General features: G+C 40.2%; 1 pseudogene; it reads right to left on the bottom strand.

The window, feature by feature from the left end:
- Window positions 1-1,288: 1,288 nt before the first annotated feature.
- Window positions 1,289-6,860, bottom strand: LOC103697328 (annotated as a pseudogene).
- Window positions 6,861-13,470: the final 6,610 nt, after the last annotated feature.

Below are 13,470 nucleotides of genomic sequence, written 5' to 3'. Positions count from 1 at the left end.
CGAGGCCGGCGGCGACGGAAGGGGGCTGGACGGTGGCAGCCACAGGAGGGGGCCCAAGGTGGCTGCGCCTGCGGCTGGCCAGCGGTTCCTCTTCTTCGGCACCTCCCCACCGTGGGGGCAGGGGCATTCCTAGCGGTGCAGAAGGGGGCAGGGGGTGCGGGAGGGGACGGGTCGTGGCCGGCGGCAGGCGTGAGAGGGGGCTTGGGAGGAGGCGGGCCGTGGCCGGTGGCTGCCTTTTTCTGCCTCTTTTTCGGTGGAAATGGAAGAGGTGGGGGCATTTTAGTTCCATATTATAATGTTGAAATATATCTGGACCGATTGTTAAACAACCGATCAATAACGATTTAATGTTAAGGACCGGCCAATAAAATGGCCGCTAAGCAAGTCCCCCTTTTTTTTTTGTTTTTTTTTGGTGAAAAGAGCGCAAGGCTTTGACGGGTATGGATAGACCTGCCAGGAGGAAATATGAGCAACATCAAATCCATGACCACTGAAATTATGGGGCCCACAAGAGAGATCATGTACAGATCCAGTGTGGCTATTTATGTGGAGGTGTAAATGTGTGCTAAACTATGTACACAGGATGTAAATGAAACAACATTTTGAAAAGTGTCAATCTTCCGAGAATAAAATCATGCAAGTTTTCCCATAATTTACCATAATTTTTTATCAAAAGAGATATTTATAGGAGAATTATGGGCAGTCGGGGCTTATATGTTCAAACAAAAACTATATCTGATTTCCCAATATTGTTTTTTATGTACTTTTTAATAGAGCACCATGCAACTTTCCACCAATATTTACATGCGAGATGCCGAAAAAAGTCTCCCAATTTAGTTGTTCAATCCAACCCAAACTGTTCCCAGTGACTATCCCTTTTGCGGCATCATTGCCTATGAGGTTTGATCACAAACTTGTAGCCTGGATATGTTGCTGATGCAAATGTTGCATTTGACCAAACAGTGTATGTTAAGCACTAAAAGTTCTGGTGGCGCTCCTTTCGTTTTCTTCTTCTTTCACCTTTTGTTTGTCTATGATAGTGTGCAAATGAGGCCGGTATGCAATTTTGGCTTATGAAATAGAGGCAGTCCTCCTCAATAGCCTGACCTCTCACCAATCTTGATGAAAGCAATATTTAACCAGATTGGAGGTATGTCCACCAAGAGGCTAAATCAGGGCCTACTTGAACTATAGTTGTTGTTTTTGGGAGAAAGGAGGGCGAAGCCTACCATGGACATTATGTTTATTAATATAAACCATATGATGGATGCAGTTCAAGATAAGTCTGTGTCTCAAAAAAGACTCGCTTTGCAACAATAAAAATGCGTGCTTGCAGAGATGGTACATTCTCACTCACTTCGGCTGTAAATCATCAGTCTACATACATTTCCAAGCACTGCAGTTCATCGTAAATACAAACAATCCATTTTTCGCTTTTTAAGAATCAATCCATTTTCTACCGCTGGCTGAGTAGAAAAGAGTAACGGCCATCAGTTTGCACCAAGATATATTGCGGGCACATGTTACGAGAGACTTATGCGACTTTTTCATCATTTTCCTGTGCCTTTGCAATTGCTCTGTCAACACCGGATGACAATTATCGAAATCTAAAGCTTCCAGGGATGAAGGCAGGCCCTTCTCTGGAAGCGAGCGGATCTCAGGGCAATTTGCTATCTCCAAATATTCGAGGTTGGAAAGGCTATGCAACTCTGTTGGCAGGGACTGAAGATTGTTGCAATTTACAAGACATAGGTGTCTGAGAGATTTGAGTCCTTGCAACCACAATTGCTCCTCTCCAGCGAACAATATGAGTTCAGTTGAGTCAATGATTTCGAGCATTTCAAGGGAGGGCGGGGTGATTGTGGAGAACAACACTTTGACCAGGGCAGTGTCGTCGATGCGCAGGAAGAGAAGACGTGCCGAACCCTCGCCCTGCTCCTCCTCATTTGCCAATACCGTGAGCCGAGGACATCTTCTTATATTCAAGTATCCAAGAGATCTGAGAGCTCGCAAGTCCCCTAGTGACCGCAGTTCTCCGCAGTCCCGAATAATCAAAACTCTGAGAGCAATCATGCGACCGAGCACTTCTCCTGGAAGAGATGTTATGTGTGGGCAGCGGTTTAACTTCAACCAGGTGAGAGAGGTGAGGTTGTGCAGGCAGCCGGGTAGTGACTCATCCAGATGACCACATGAATCCAATGCAAGACCTCGGAGAGAAGAGGGAAGGATCAGCTGCACTGGGGACGGGAGCAAGGGGCAGTCCATGATTGTCAAATCCTCTAGGGAGAGAAAGTCTTTAAACCTTTTAATTGGCAACCGCACAACCTTTTGACAGTCAATAATACTCAAGACCCTGATAGCCGGCAGGTGGTGCGACAACAGCCATTGTTCCAGATTTACCAGGTTTGGACACTGGCAGATACGCATGTTAGAAATTGAAGAGGTCCTGCTGCTGCTTCTGCTGCGCTGTGTCATACTGCTCTTATCAGTAAAACTATGGTCTCCGTCCCACGATTCTGGGAGCATATTTATTCCCACATTCTCTAGGGACAATTCTCTGAGGGAGGGAGGGAGGCAGGCTAAACCCCTTAGCTTGGGACAGTTCTGGATATCCAACTTAAGCAGTCGAGGAAATACTTGGATACCATCTGCGCTGACCCATTCTTCCCATTCCGGCATGTCTGAAATCTCCAGCTTTTCCAGCAACAGGAATCCTTTGACCTCTGGAGAGCCATAGAATTCATGACCAACTTGCTTCACCGCATGCATATTTTTGATGCGCAGAATCTCGAGGAATGGTAGTTGCCCCAGAGATGGAAGTTGCATGCAGCTTTGGATATTTTCTAGGCAAATAGCTTTCAAATATTTGAGCGATTGTGGCTCCAGCCAACTTGGAAAACGGGCACCACCATAGTTTTTGATTTCCAGCCTTCGAAGATTGGAATGTGGTTTGAGGCCTTCAAGTACCTCATCATCATTCCCGGAGCTGCTGCCTCTATCGATATCCCATAACAAGGCCAATTCATCAAGGTACTGTTTATTATTCAGCTTAGCCTGGCTGGCCTCTTTCTCACTTTCGATGCTCTCAAGATTTTTAATGCAAATTCTTCCACGAAGTTGTATCATGTCCTTTAATTCTTCAATCTTGTGCCCTCTCTGCTTTACAACTTTGAATACCGGCAACTCTTGGAGAGACATCAATTTCCTGATATCAGCCAACTCGCATTTTGTCTCCTCACGCACTTCAAGATGCCTCAATTTAACCAAGTTGGTCATGCGTGTAGGAAAATTTCCAATTGGGCAGTAGAATATATTTAACACCTGAAGATTGTAAAGGTTACACAGCGATTCAGGCAACCTTTGAATATTGTTGATAGAGATATCAAGGTATCGAAGATGTTTTAAATTGCCAATACTTTCAGGCAACTCTTTGATCCCACAATTCCTTAATTTCAACACACGAATCTTTGTTGACACTGTGAACAAGCAATCAAGCATAGAATCAAAGTTTGCATCATACAAATCCCCGAAGACAAGGGTGCGTAGATTCTTATAATTGGCAAAGTCCATTAGCGTACTGGGCTCCAGATTCTCAGTATATATTGATAGGTGTCGAAGCCTGCTAGGGATTTCTTGTCGCTTGCCATCTTCTATTCTTAGATGTTCGTCGACTGAGATAGATTGTACCAGATCGTGTATCAAATCATGCATCACATATACATCCTTCCTTGAATGCTGAAAGAAAGATCTGCCAAGTAAATCATGGAAGTACTCACTTCCTACCTCTTCAATCCGCACATTTTCTTGAGGTACAATGAAGCCTTGTGCCATCCAGACTTGGACTAGCTCGTCTTTTGTGTATGCGTAATCTTTAGGAAATATAGAACAATATGCAACACACTGCTTCAGATATCCAGGCAGGTACTGATAGCTCAACTGTAGGACCGGCATAATGCCATCTTCACGTTGTTTTAGTTCCCATATTTTACTGTCCATGATGGTTCTCCAACGCCTCTCATCCAAGTCTAAATTCAACAAGCCTCCTAGTGTCTTTGCTGCAAGTGGAGATCCCTTCAGCCTATCAACAATCTTCTTGCCAAGAGCTTCCAACTCAGGATGTTCTTTGGGGTTCTGAGAACCAAATGCATGTATACTAAAAAGTTCCCAATAGGCATCATTTGCTAAACCCTGTAAGAAGACTGGCTCCATTGTGCCCATCATCTCTGCAACCTTTTGAGATCTAGTTGTTACCAAGATCTTGCTTCCCTGCAGCCCCGAACCTTAATGGCGCACACAGACAATCCCATTCGTTGTGGTCATCATTCCAGATGTCATCAAGGACGAGCATGAATCTCTTTGACATTATCTTTTCCTTAAGGATCTCCTGAAGACAATTCAAATTCTGGTGATCAGAGAGTCTCTCCCGAGTAACAGACTCTATTATTTCTTTAGTTAGCCTTTTCCCATCAAAATTATCAGACACGCAAACCCAAATCTTTGGCTCAAAATAATCATTCAGCTTCGGATCATTGTAAATCTGCTGAGCAAGAGTAGTTTTTCCGATCCCTCCGATACCGACCACTGGCAAAATAGAAATACTATCCTTCTTTTGTCTCTTTGAACAAACACGGACAAGATCATCACCGGGTTTAGTTGTATCTCTCGACTTTAACAGCAGTTTTATCACTTGTTCTTTTTCTTTTTCTCGCCCAAACACTTCGGGTTCAGTTAAGAATGAGCTCGTCTCTCGTCTCGTCGATCTCTGATATTTTTTCCCTTCATTATCTAAATCCAGGAGTCTGATGACTTTTTCCATATCATCACCAATGCTATCTAACCTCCCCATAACCTCCCTCACTTTAGCCACAGCATCACCATCTCTATTGAACACATTTTGGCAAGTGTAAGAGAAGAAGATAAGAAGTTACCTCTCTGATTCTCTTGGCTTTCAGCCTTTTTTCTGCAGGACTTGGTATCCGAATTCGTCCAGCAAGTCTTCAGCATCGTAGGCGGCGTCTTTGAGTTCTTGGAGGATTTGGAAAAGGTTGTCGTCTTTGGTGCACCTCTTCTCGGCGCTCTTTAAGATGAAACGTGTCCGTAGCAGAGTAGTTCGCAGCCTCCTGAGGTCATCCTGAAGCCCCGAGTGCCGCCCGAATTGTTGGATGGCATCGGAGCTCACCTGGCCGACCAAGTTGTCCAGCACGGCGGAAGCGATGTATCCTCCAGCTGATAGCAGTGCCTCCATATCGATCGGTGGACAAGAGCACCTCCAAAAGAAGAGAGAGAGAGAGAGAGAGAGAGAGAGAGAGAGAGATTTCCTCCAGGGATGGCTGGTGTGCTTGGCCTCAATTATTGGGAAATTGATGGCCGGTGTGCTTGCCCTCACCTACAAGTCAATGGGAAGTTGATGGCCGATTTATGCATTTATTTAATCCTGTTGTCCTACTTGTTTGTCTGTTTATTTTGACCACAAAATAATGTCTATTTTAGAAAGACAGGAGATTAGATAATGTTCAAGAGGATCAATCTATTTTTTTTTCTCTCCCTTATTTTGTGAGGATCCGCACCAACATATATTTAAACCCATATTAATTATTCACTAGGTAGATCTTGAATGCTTACATCAAAGAATCCAAATAATATCTTCCAGCTAGCTATTCTGGATGAGGTCCTGAATTGTTACATATTATCTTCCACGCATTTTGCCGGGTAAAATCAATTAAGTAAGAAAGTGACTAGTCTGTATATGATGTTAAAAAAAAAAAAATCCATGGCGGAGTGGCGGGCATCAGGCTGAAGTAGTCAAAAATAAATATCTTATACAGAGAAGAAGTAGCAAAAATATTGCACAGATCTCTGCCCTGCAACCCATTTCCGTCAGTGGATTTGGCATGATTCAAAAATCAATATTTGAAATAGGTACCTTTAACTGTTTTGAAAAGGTTCAAATCTTCTACATGACTATATCTAGAAACACCAACAGCTGCACGCCTGTGATGCAAGCTCGTTTACCGCCCAAAGGTTACACCTCTTGTCCAAGTGGGTGTATATGGTTTAAGAAATGCATCACGGCACCACTCTATTGGTGTAACACGCACGGCTGCCACCGAGATCGGCAAACCTGGTGGGGAATAAAGTGGTATCAGAAAATAGTATTTTAGAGGGAGAAGGAAGTGGTTCCTTGTATTTGTTTGATATATGTAAACTTGGCAATATGGAAGTGGCAGACAGAGGCTTTTGCTAGAGTGTGTGTGTGTTTGTATATATATATATATATATAAGATTAGCATGGGCCAGTTGTAAGTATTAGTTTCCTCTCGCATCCGAGAGGCCTCTAGGGCTTATTCTTGGGAGGATAAAAGACTTGTATAAAAATTTGTATTTTTCTAATAAATATTTTTTAATGAACATTTAGATAAAAACATAATTTACTTATATTTTTTATGTATTGAAAAATGCAGAATCTGTTACTTATATTCTTTGCATTACTATTTTATATAAATATTATATTATATATTATAACATAATTATATTTAATCACTTCTTTGCTTTCTCTATTTAATTCTCTCTAAATTAAATGATGGATGATGGTAAGAGAGAGACAAAGTTGACTTATCCTGTTGAACATTATCTAATCTTCTGTCTTTCTGGAATAGAGATTTTGCGAACAAACAAACAAACAAGTAGGGAGCATGACTAAAAAAATATTTAAATCATCGTTCAGGATCTATACATTGTCGAACCTATTAGAATCATTAAATAAATTGTATTTCTGCTTTGCAAGGTTTCCTACCCACTTCACTATAGAATTTCTGCATGCTGAAGTTTCTGAAGTTTTCCACTTTCTTCCTTTTAGACATGTCACGCCCCAAACCCGTCATCTAGGTCGACCACATGACACGGTAGCATAAACCCTAAAAAGATGCCCAAAAGTTCATGCAGGGACTAAATGAACAATGTTCCAATGAATTCCATAAATTTAAATCAACAAATTATAGCCAAAAGGATCCAACTACTAATTCCATCATAATTCAAATAATTCAAATATTCAAATATAAAATTTTAATTATCTATTGGCATCAGAAATTAAACTAGCTAACTATAGCTAATGGCTGTTGTTCAAATTTTACATCAACCCATCCAAAATCTACGCATCCTGTGACTCTGAGAAAAAATATGCAACAAGATATATGAGTTTTAAGGCCCAGAAAGAATCCCCATACATCTATCCTAACACAATAATATAAGTTTGAAAATAGCAAGAAATCGTTATACACATCATGAAATCACAAACCAGCTATCAATAATACTCGAATAAATAGTATATATATGTACATCAAATAGAAATCCAACTACTCAAGAGTAATATATCATACGATATCTCATAAATCTTCAATAGTATTTTTGTTCTATTCCTTTAAACCCGATCTGGATCTAGGATTTTTTATCTTTTCGAGTTTGAGCCAAATCCCGGCCATGTTTTTCGCCCGTGATGGGGCAATCAATAGGTGTCACATTTTTTGCCCGTAACGGAGAAATCGATAGTGTTATATTTTCAGCCTATGATCGGGCAATCGATGATAACGAGATCAGCCTAGAGTCCTTATTCATTCAATCCAGTTCACATCCACACATCATTTTTTTTAATTTTCGGCTTTAGACTAACCATGGTCACATTTTTCGCCTGTGACGGGGCAATTGATAAGTGTCACATTTCCATCCTGTGACAGAGCAATCAATATAGCATAGTTACTCTAAAGCACCACATTTATTAGTTCAATTTTGCAAGTATAAATTATACTCATATATGCATCCATTATACTATCAATTACAAGCATACATGATTAAAACTTGGTTTAATACTGAAACTATTATAAAAGAATTTTTGCATCTTACTTATCTTAATCATTCACATATCATACGTAAGTGTACAAAATATCTATAATTATGTAGGCGAGTATATAAGGATTCTTACCTCTTTGCAGACAGTCCAGATAGACTAATCACCTGTCCACACCGCGATCTATGAACTGGGGTGCGCAGAACCCTACTTAACGTCCTTTTATCCAAAAGATTATTCTCCTACAGAATCAAATTAATATTAAAAATTATCTAAGGTATCCAGCAACCTAAGACCCTGTATAAGTCCACTAAAAGAGTCCACCATCACATAGTAATCTAGGACTACCCTTTAAGTACCGTTAACCAAAAATTTCTTAGATCAAGCTAGAGACTTATGTCTCACCCCGAACCCGTCATCTGGGTCGACCACGTGATATGGGCGTATGAACCCTAGAGCGATGCCCTAAAGTTCATGCTAGCCTAAATGAATAATATCTAATAAATCTATAATTTTAAATCAACAGATTATTGCCAAAAGGATCCAACTACTAATTCCATCATAATTCAAATAATTTAAATATCCAAATACAAAATTTTAACTATCCATTGGCTTTAGAGGGAGAGAAAACAAGAGGAGAGAACCATAAGGCTCTCTCTCTTCTTCCTCTTGAACGGTGGAAGGTGCTCGATGGCAGCAGCCGCTCATGGTCAACGACCCCCCAGCAGTCAACGACCCCTAGTGGTCAACAGGCCCATGGCGGTGATGGCAGTGTGCCATGCCCAGCAACGCCCGACCAAAATGGAAGAAAGAGCACCAAAACAGGGGAGACTCTGCTTCTCATCAATTCGGCGACTGGCCGGCCGGATTCAAGGTGAAAATGCTGCCCTAACAACCAAAAGGAGAAGAAGAGAGGAACTAGCAACAAAGACTTACCTCGAGTACCTCCACAGAAAACCTAATGTTTATGCCTAAAATTTGCATTGTAAAAATGCAATTTCTTCAGATTTTAACTTTTGCTTCTTTTTTCCATCTCGAAAATCTTGTATCAAAGATTACAAAACTCTCTCCCGGAAGCAAAAAGAGGATGTTCCTAACAGAGAGAAAAAAATTCAGAGGCCGGGTAGTTTTTTTTGTTGTACTTGGGCATTCCCTCTTTACCATTCCTTCCCCCATTTAGTCCCCATGGGGATATATAAATCATATTTGAAATTATTCTGGTTGGCTAATACAATGGTATCTAGAGGTACCCAAACATGTTGTACAAGAAAATGAATATGCATGGAGAGTGATCTTTACCTGGATGCATGTGCCCTGCTAGTTTTTGCACTGAGATATCTGAATTGGGTTTACATTGCATCAATATCAAACTATTTACATTTAACAATGCAAGTGAGCCCCAAAATCTGTGTTTTGGAATGTAGTGATACAACATGGATACTGTTGTTGTTTTTTTTAAATTTTTTAAAATCCTTTTATTGAGGGGATAGTAGGATTGTGGCTAAGGGTTGTCAAATTAAAAATGGTGGAATTTGGATGTCGCAGATGGAACTTATCAAGCCATTCAATAAATGTAGAATTTGGAAGCTTAATTTTGTTCATGACAAAGATATCACCCCAGTTCTTCCTTCATAAATAGTAGTCCAGTAGAATCCGCAGTCTCAGATAATAATTCTGGATATCTGCCTGTCTTTCTATTATCCTAAATGGTTGTTTCTTTTGAGTCTTTGGAAGCTGAAACCTTTCTCATTTATTACTGATGTGCTTGAGCTTTAACTTCATTCTAAACATCCATTCAATTATTATAGAAGTTGCTAGATGAACCTTTTCAACCATATTTACATATATTAAGCTGATTAGGCATGCATCGAAAAGAAATGAAGGAGCTGCAACCACGATGCTTAAGTCAGAAGTTCGCTCATGTCACCATTGTTCATAAAAACTTGATGACCCAAAGATTGATTCATAGATTGATTTTGATGATCACAACACCTTGAAGTATAGATACTAATGTTTATGTTGCAAGGAGAAATATATTTATTTTGCAAGGAACATAGCAAGTTGGAAGAACACAAGAAGGCCTCCAAAGCACTCAAGAAAAGTAGAAGAAAGCTACATTCATTGGCCAACTTTAAAGTTCAAAAGATTCAAATTGGAGGAGCAAATTCAAGGAAAAATTCAAAAGAATAGTCTTCGAGTCGACTCCTGAGGAATTCGAGTCGACTCCAATGGTTGCCGAGTCGACTCCAAAGAAAGCGAGAGTCGACTCTCAGTGGTACACAAGGGAAAACTCAGAGAAGCAGTTTTTGGACACTGAGATTCGAGTCGACTCCCACAAAGTCCGAGTCGACTCCAAAGACAGAACAACCCAAGACAGAAGACGGTATTTTCGTCTCTGAGAGGCGAGTCGACTCCAAGACAAGTCGAGTCGACTCCAAGGCCAGCGCGGCTCCAAAATACAGAGGATCAGTTTTCGACTCTGAGATTCGAGTCGACTCCCAGGACAGCTCGAGTCGACTCCAAGGCAGCGCTACACTAAGATGGCAGAAGACCAACTTTCGGAAACTGAGAGCCGAGTCGACTCCAAGGAAGTTCGAGTCGACTCCAAGACTGGATGAGCCAAAAAGACAGAGAATCGGGAGTTCGGGCTCTGAGATTCGAGTCGACTCCCAGGACAGTCGAGTCGACTCGAGTGGACAAAATTCAAATTTGGATCCACGGACTACAGAGGATGAGCCGACTCCAAAATTGCCAGGTCAGCGCCAGAAGTTGGCGAGTCGACTCCGGGTTAAGTCGAGTCGACTCCCAGTCAAGACGGCAACTTTAATTCAAACTTGGAACAGTTTGCCGAGTCGACTCCGGAAAAGCTCGAGTCGACCTCCGCTACAGCCGAGCCGACTCCTGATCGCGCGAGTCGACTCCAAAACCCAACGGTCATATTGTCAGGAGCTGCAGACTGGTTCCAACGGCTCTATTTTTGGCTCTAACGGCTATATTCTTGTTTCCACGTTATCAAAAGCTATAAAACAGAAGAGAGCTAGGAGAGAAGGGATGGAAGTGGGAGAGATCATCTAGGAAAGAGATCTCAAAGAGATTGCAAAGGAAATCTCCCACAAGCACAAAGGGGCCATCCAAAACGAAATAGAGAGAAGTAGAGCATCCAAGTGAATCCGAAAGCTCCTCTCCATCCGTGTGCTTGCCTCGGGGATCCTCTACTTCATGCCAAATCAGAGGAGGATCAAGCTAAAGAGAAGCCGAGCTCCTCCATCTTCAAAACTCGTTTGAGGGCTTCTCTTTACTCTATTTGTTTATTATTGTCATATCTGCTTGCTTAAGAAGCTTTGATTTGTTTTTATTCTTTGTTTTTAATATCTTGTAACTTGATTCAATCAAGGGATTGAATCAAGGGGTTAAAGGTTTGTTGGTGAGCCAAAGGGAAAACCAACGGTGTAAGGTTTGTTGGTGAGCCAAAGGGAAACCAACGGGATTAAGGTTTGTTGGTGAGCCGAGGGTAAAACCAACGTGTAAGGGTTTGATTGTGAGCCCGGAAAAACAATCGGGGTTGGTTCTAGTCGGTGAGCCTGGGAAAACCGACCGAGTTCGTTGTGCGCTCGTAAAACAACAAGTTGGGTTGTGAGCTTGTAAAACAACCGACTGTAATCTGTAGGATTATAGTGAAATTCCCAAGAAGTCTTGGGGAGTGGATGTAGGTGCTGGGGTGCACCGAACCACTATATGTTTGCTGTGTTTGTAATGTTTTTTGTCATTATCTAACTCACACACTTACTCACTTAGATAAATTGCTTGCTTAACTATTATCCGCGAATTCTTGAGTTGCAAGCATACTCAATCAAGTCACATTCTATACATCAAACTGTCGCTAAGTTTAACTTTCACTGCGCATATATACAACTTAGCATAATTAATCAAAAAGTGCTAGAAGTAGCTTAAAAGTTTTAAAAGACCCAATTCACCCCCCCCCTCTTGGGTTGTATCTACTGGGCAACAAGTGGTATCAGAGCAGGTGCTCTAAGTTTAATTATTGATCTCACGATCAAGAGCCAAAGATCATGACAAGTCAAATAGATAGTTTTCTAGGAGAAGGACAATCAATTGATACACCTCCACTATTTAATGGCATAAACTATACACATTGGAAAATACGCATGCGCATTTTTATTCAATCACAAAACTATTATTTATGGAAAATCATAACAAATGACCTTCACACACTCTCACAAACTATTAATGAAAAGGACTTAGCACAATTGAACGCTAATGGCTATGAAATGTTATATTGTGCTATTCAAGAAACGAAGTTTAATGAAATTTCTGCATGCTTATCTGCTAAGGAGATCTGGGATACTTTAGAAAATACTTATGATAAATCTCAGACTAGCTCACATGTGCTTCAAATATATACTAACAATGAGACTGCAGAAAAGGGTGTTGAATCTCCCTCAGTCGAGTCGACTCTCAAGTTCACCGAGTCGACTCCAATAAGGTCCGAGTCGACTCCGAGGCAAATCAGCTTCCTAAAGACAAAGAAGAAAAGGAAGCAAGAAGAAAGGAAGAAAGAGATAAAAAGGAAGAAAGCCTTGACCAAGAAAGAGTCAAGCCAGAAAATAAAAGTTAGGAGCGACAATGATGATATTAGCTCCAAGAAACTACAAGAGGTAACTGACTTGTGCTTTATGGCACAAGAAGACAAGGTAAAAACTGATCTACTCTTACATAAACAATTTTCAAGAAGAATTTTCTTATGATGAATTATTAAATGCTTTTCATGATTTGTATGGTGAATGTAGAAAATTAGCTGTAAAGAATAAAAATCTTAAGAAACTAAATCTGAAAATTTCAAAAGAAAGAAATTCTAATGATGAAATACAAGAGAAACTAAATTCTGAAAATGAATGCTTAAGATCATTTTCAGAGAATTGATTCAGAAAAATCATAGCTTAATTAAAGAAAATCAAAACTTAAGCGAAGAAATTAATCAATTAAAATCTTGCATTACAAATTCACCCGTAAGCTCAGAAAGATTAAAAATGATGTTTGAAAGCCAACATGCTGATTTTGATAAATCAAAATTTAGCTTGACTCCTTCACTTAGCCATAAATCTCTAGAGAAAAAGGTTATCAATTTACCAAGCAAACCATTAAATAAGATAACTTATTTCAAAAATGAAAAAGGATGGGAATAACCAACTTTACCTATCGTTCTAGTATAATTAAATCAAAATGGTAAAGTTATTACTATTAAACAGATATGGGTTCCAAAAGGAACCATATGTCCTAACTCTCAAGGACTCAAGCAAGCTTGGGTACCCAAAATGAGAAAATGAGGATGTACACATAGGTGTACCAAGGTACCCATGGAACATAAAGAAACTTAAAAAAGTTATTAACAAAAAAAAATAATAATAAAATCAGTAATTCTTGCATCTCATCATTATTTGTGCTTTAGTATTTGATATGATTTGCTAGTAGTGATCAATTTTGTGATATAGAAAATACTTTTGGAAATATAATCAAATCATTTCATTTTACTCACTAGTGATAAGTGCTAAATGATTAATCAACTTATTAAGAATAACTCTATGAATTCTCTATATGCTTGATTGAGAGTT

Source organism: Phoenix dactylifera, unplaced genomic scaffold, assembly GCF_009389715.1.
Source record: "Phoenix dactylifera cultivar Barhee BC4 unplaced genomic scaffold, palm_55x_up_171113_PBpolish2nd_filt_p 000312F, whole genome shotgun sequence".
NCBI lineage: Eukaryota > Viridiplantae > Streptophyta > Magnoliopsida > Arecales > Arecaceae > Phoenix > Phoenix dactylifera.
The sequence above is the reverse complement of the archived record's forward strand: the minus strand, read 5'-3'. Positions and strand labels throughout refer to the sequence as shown.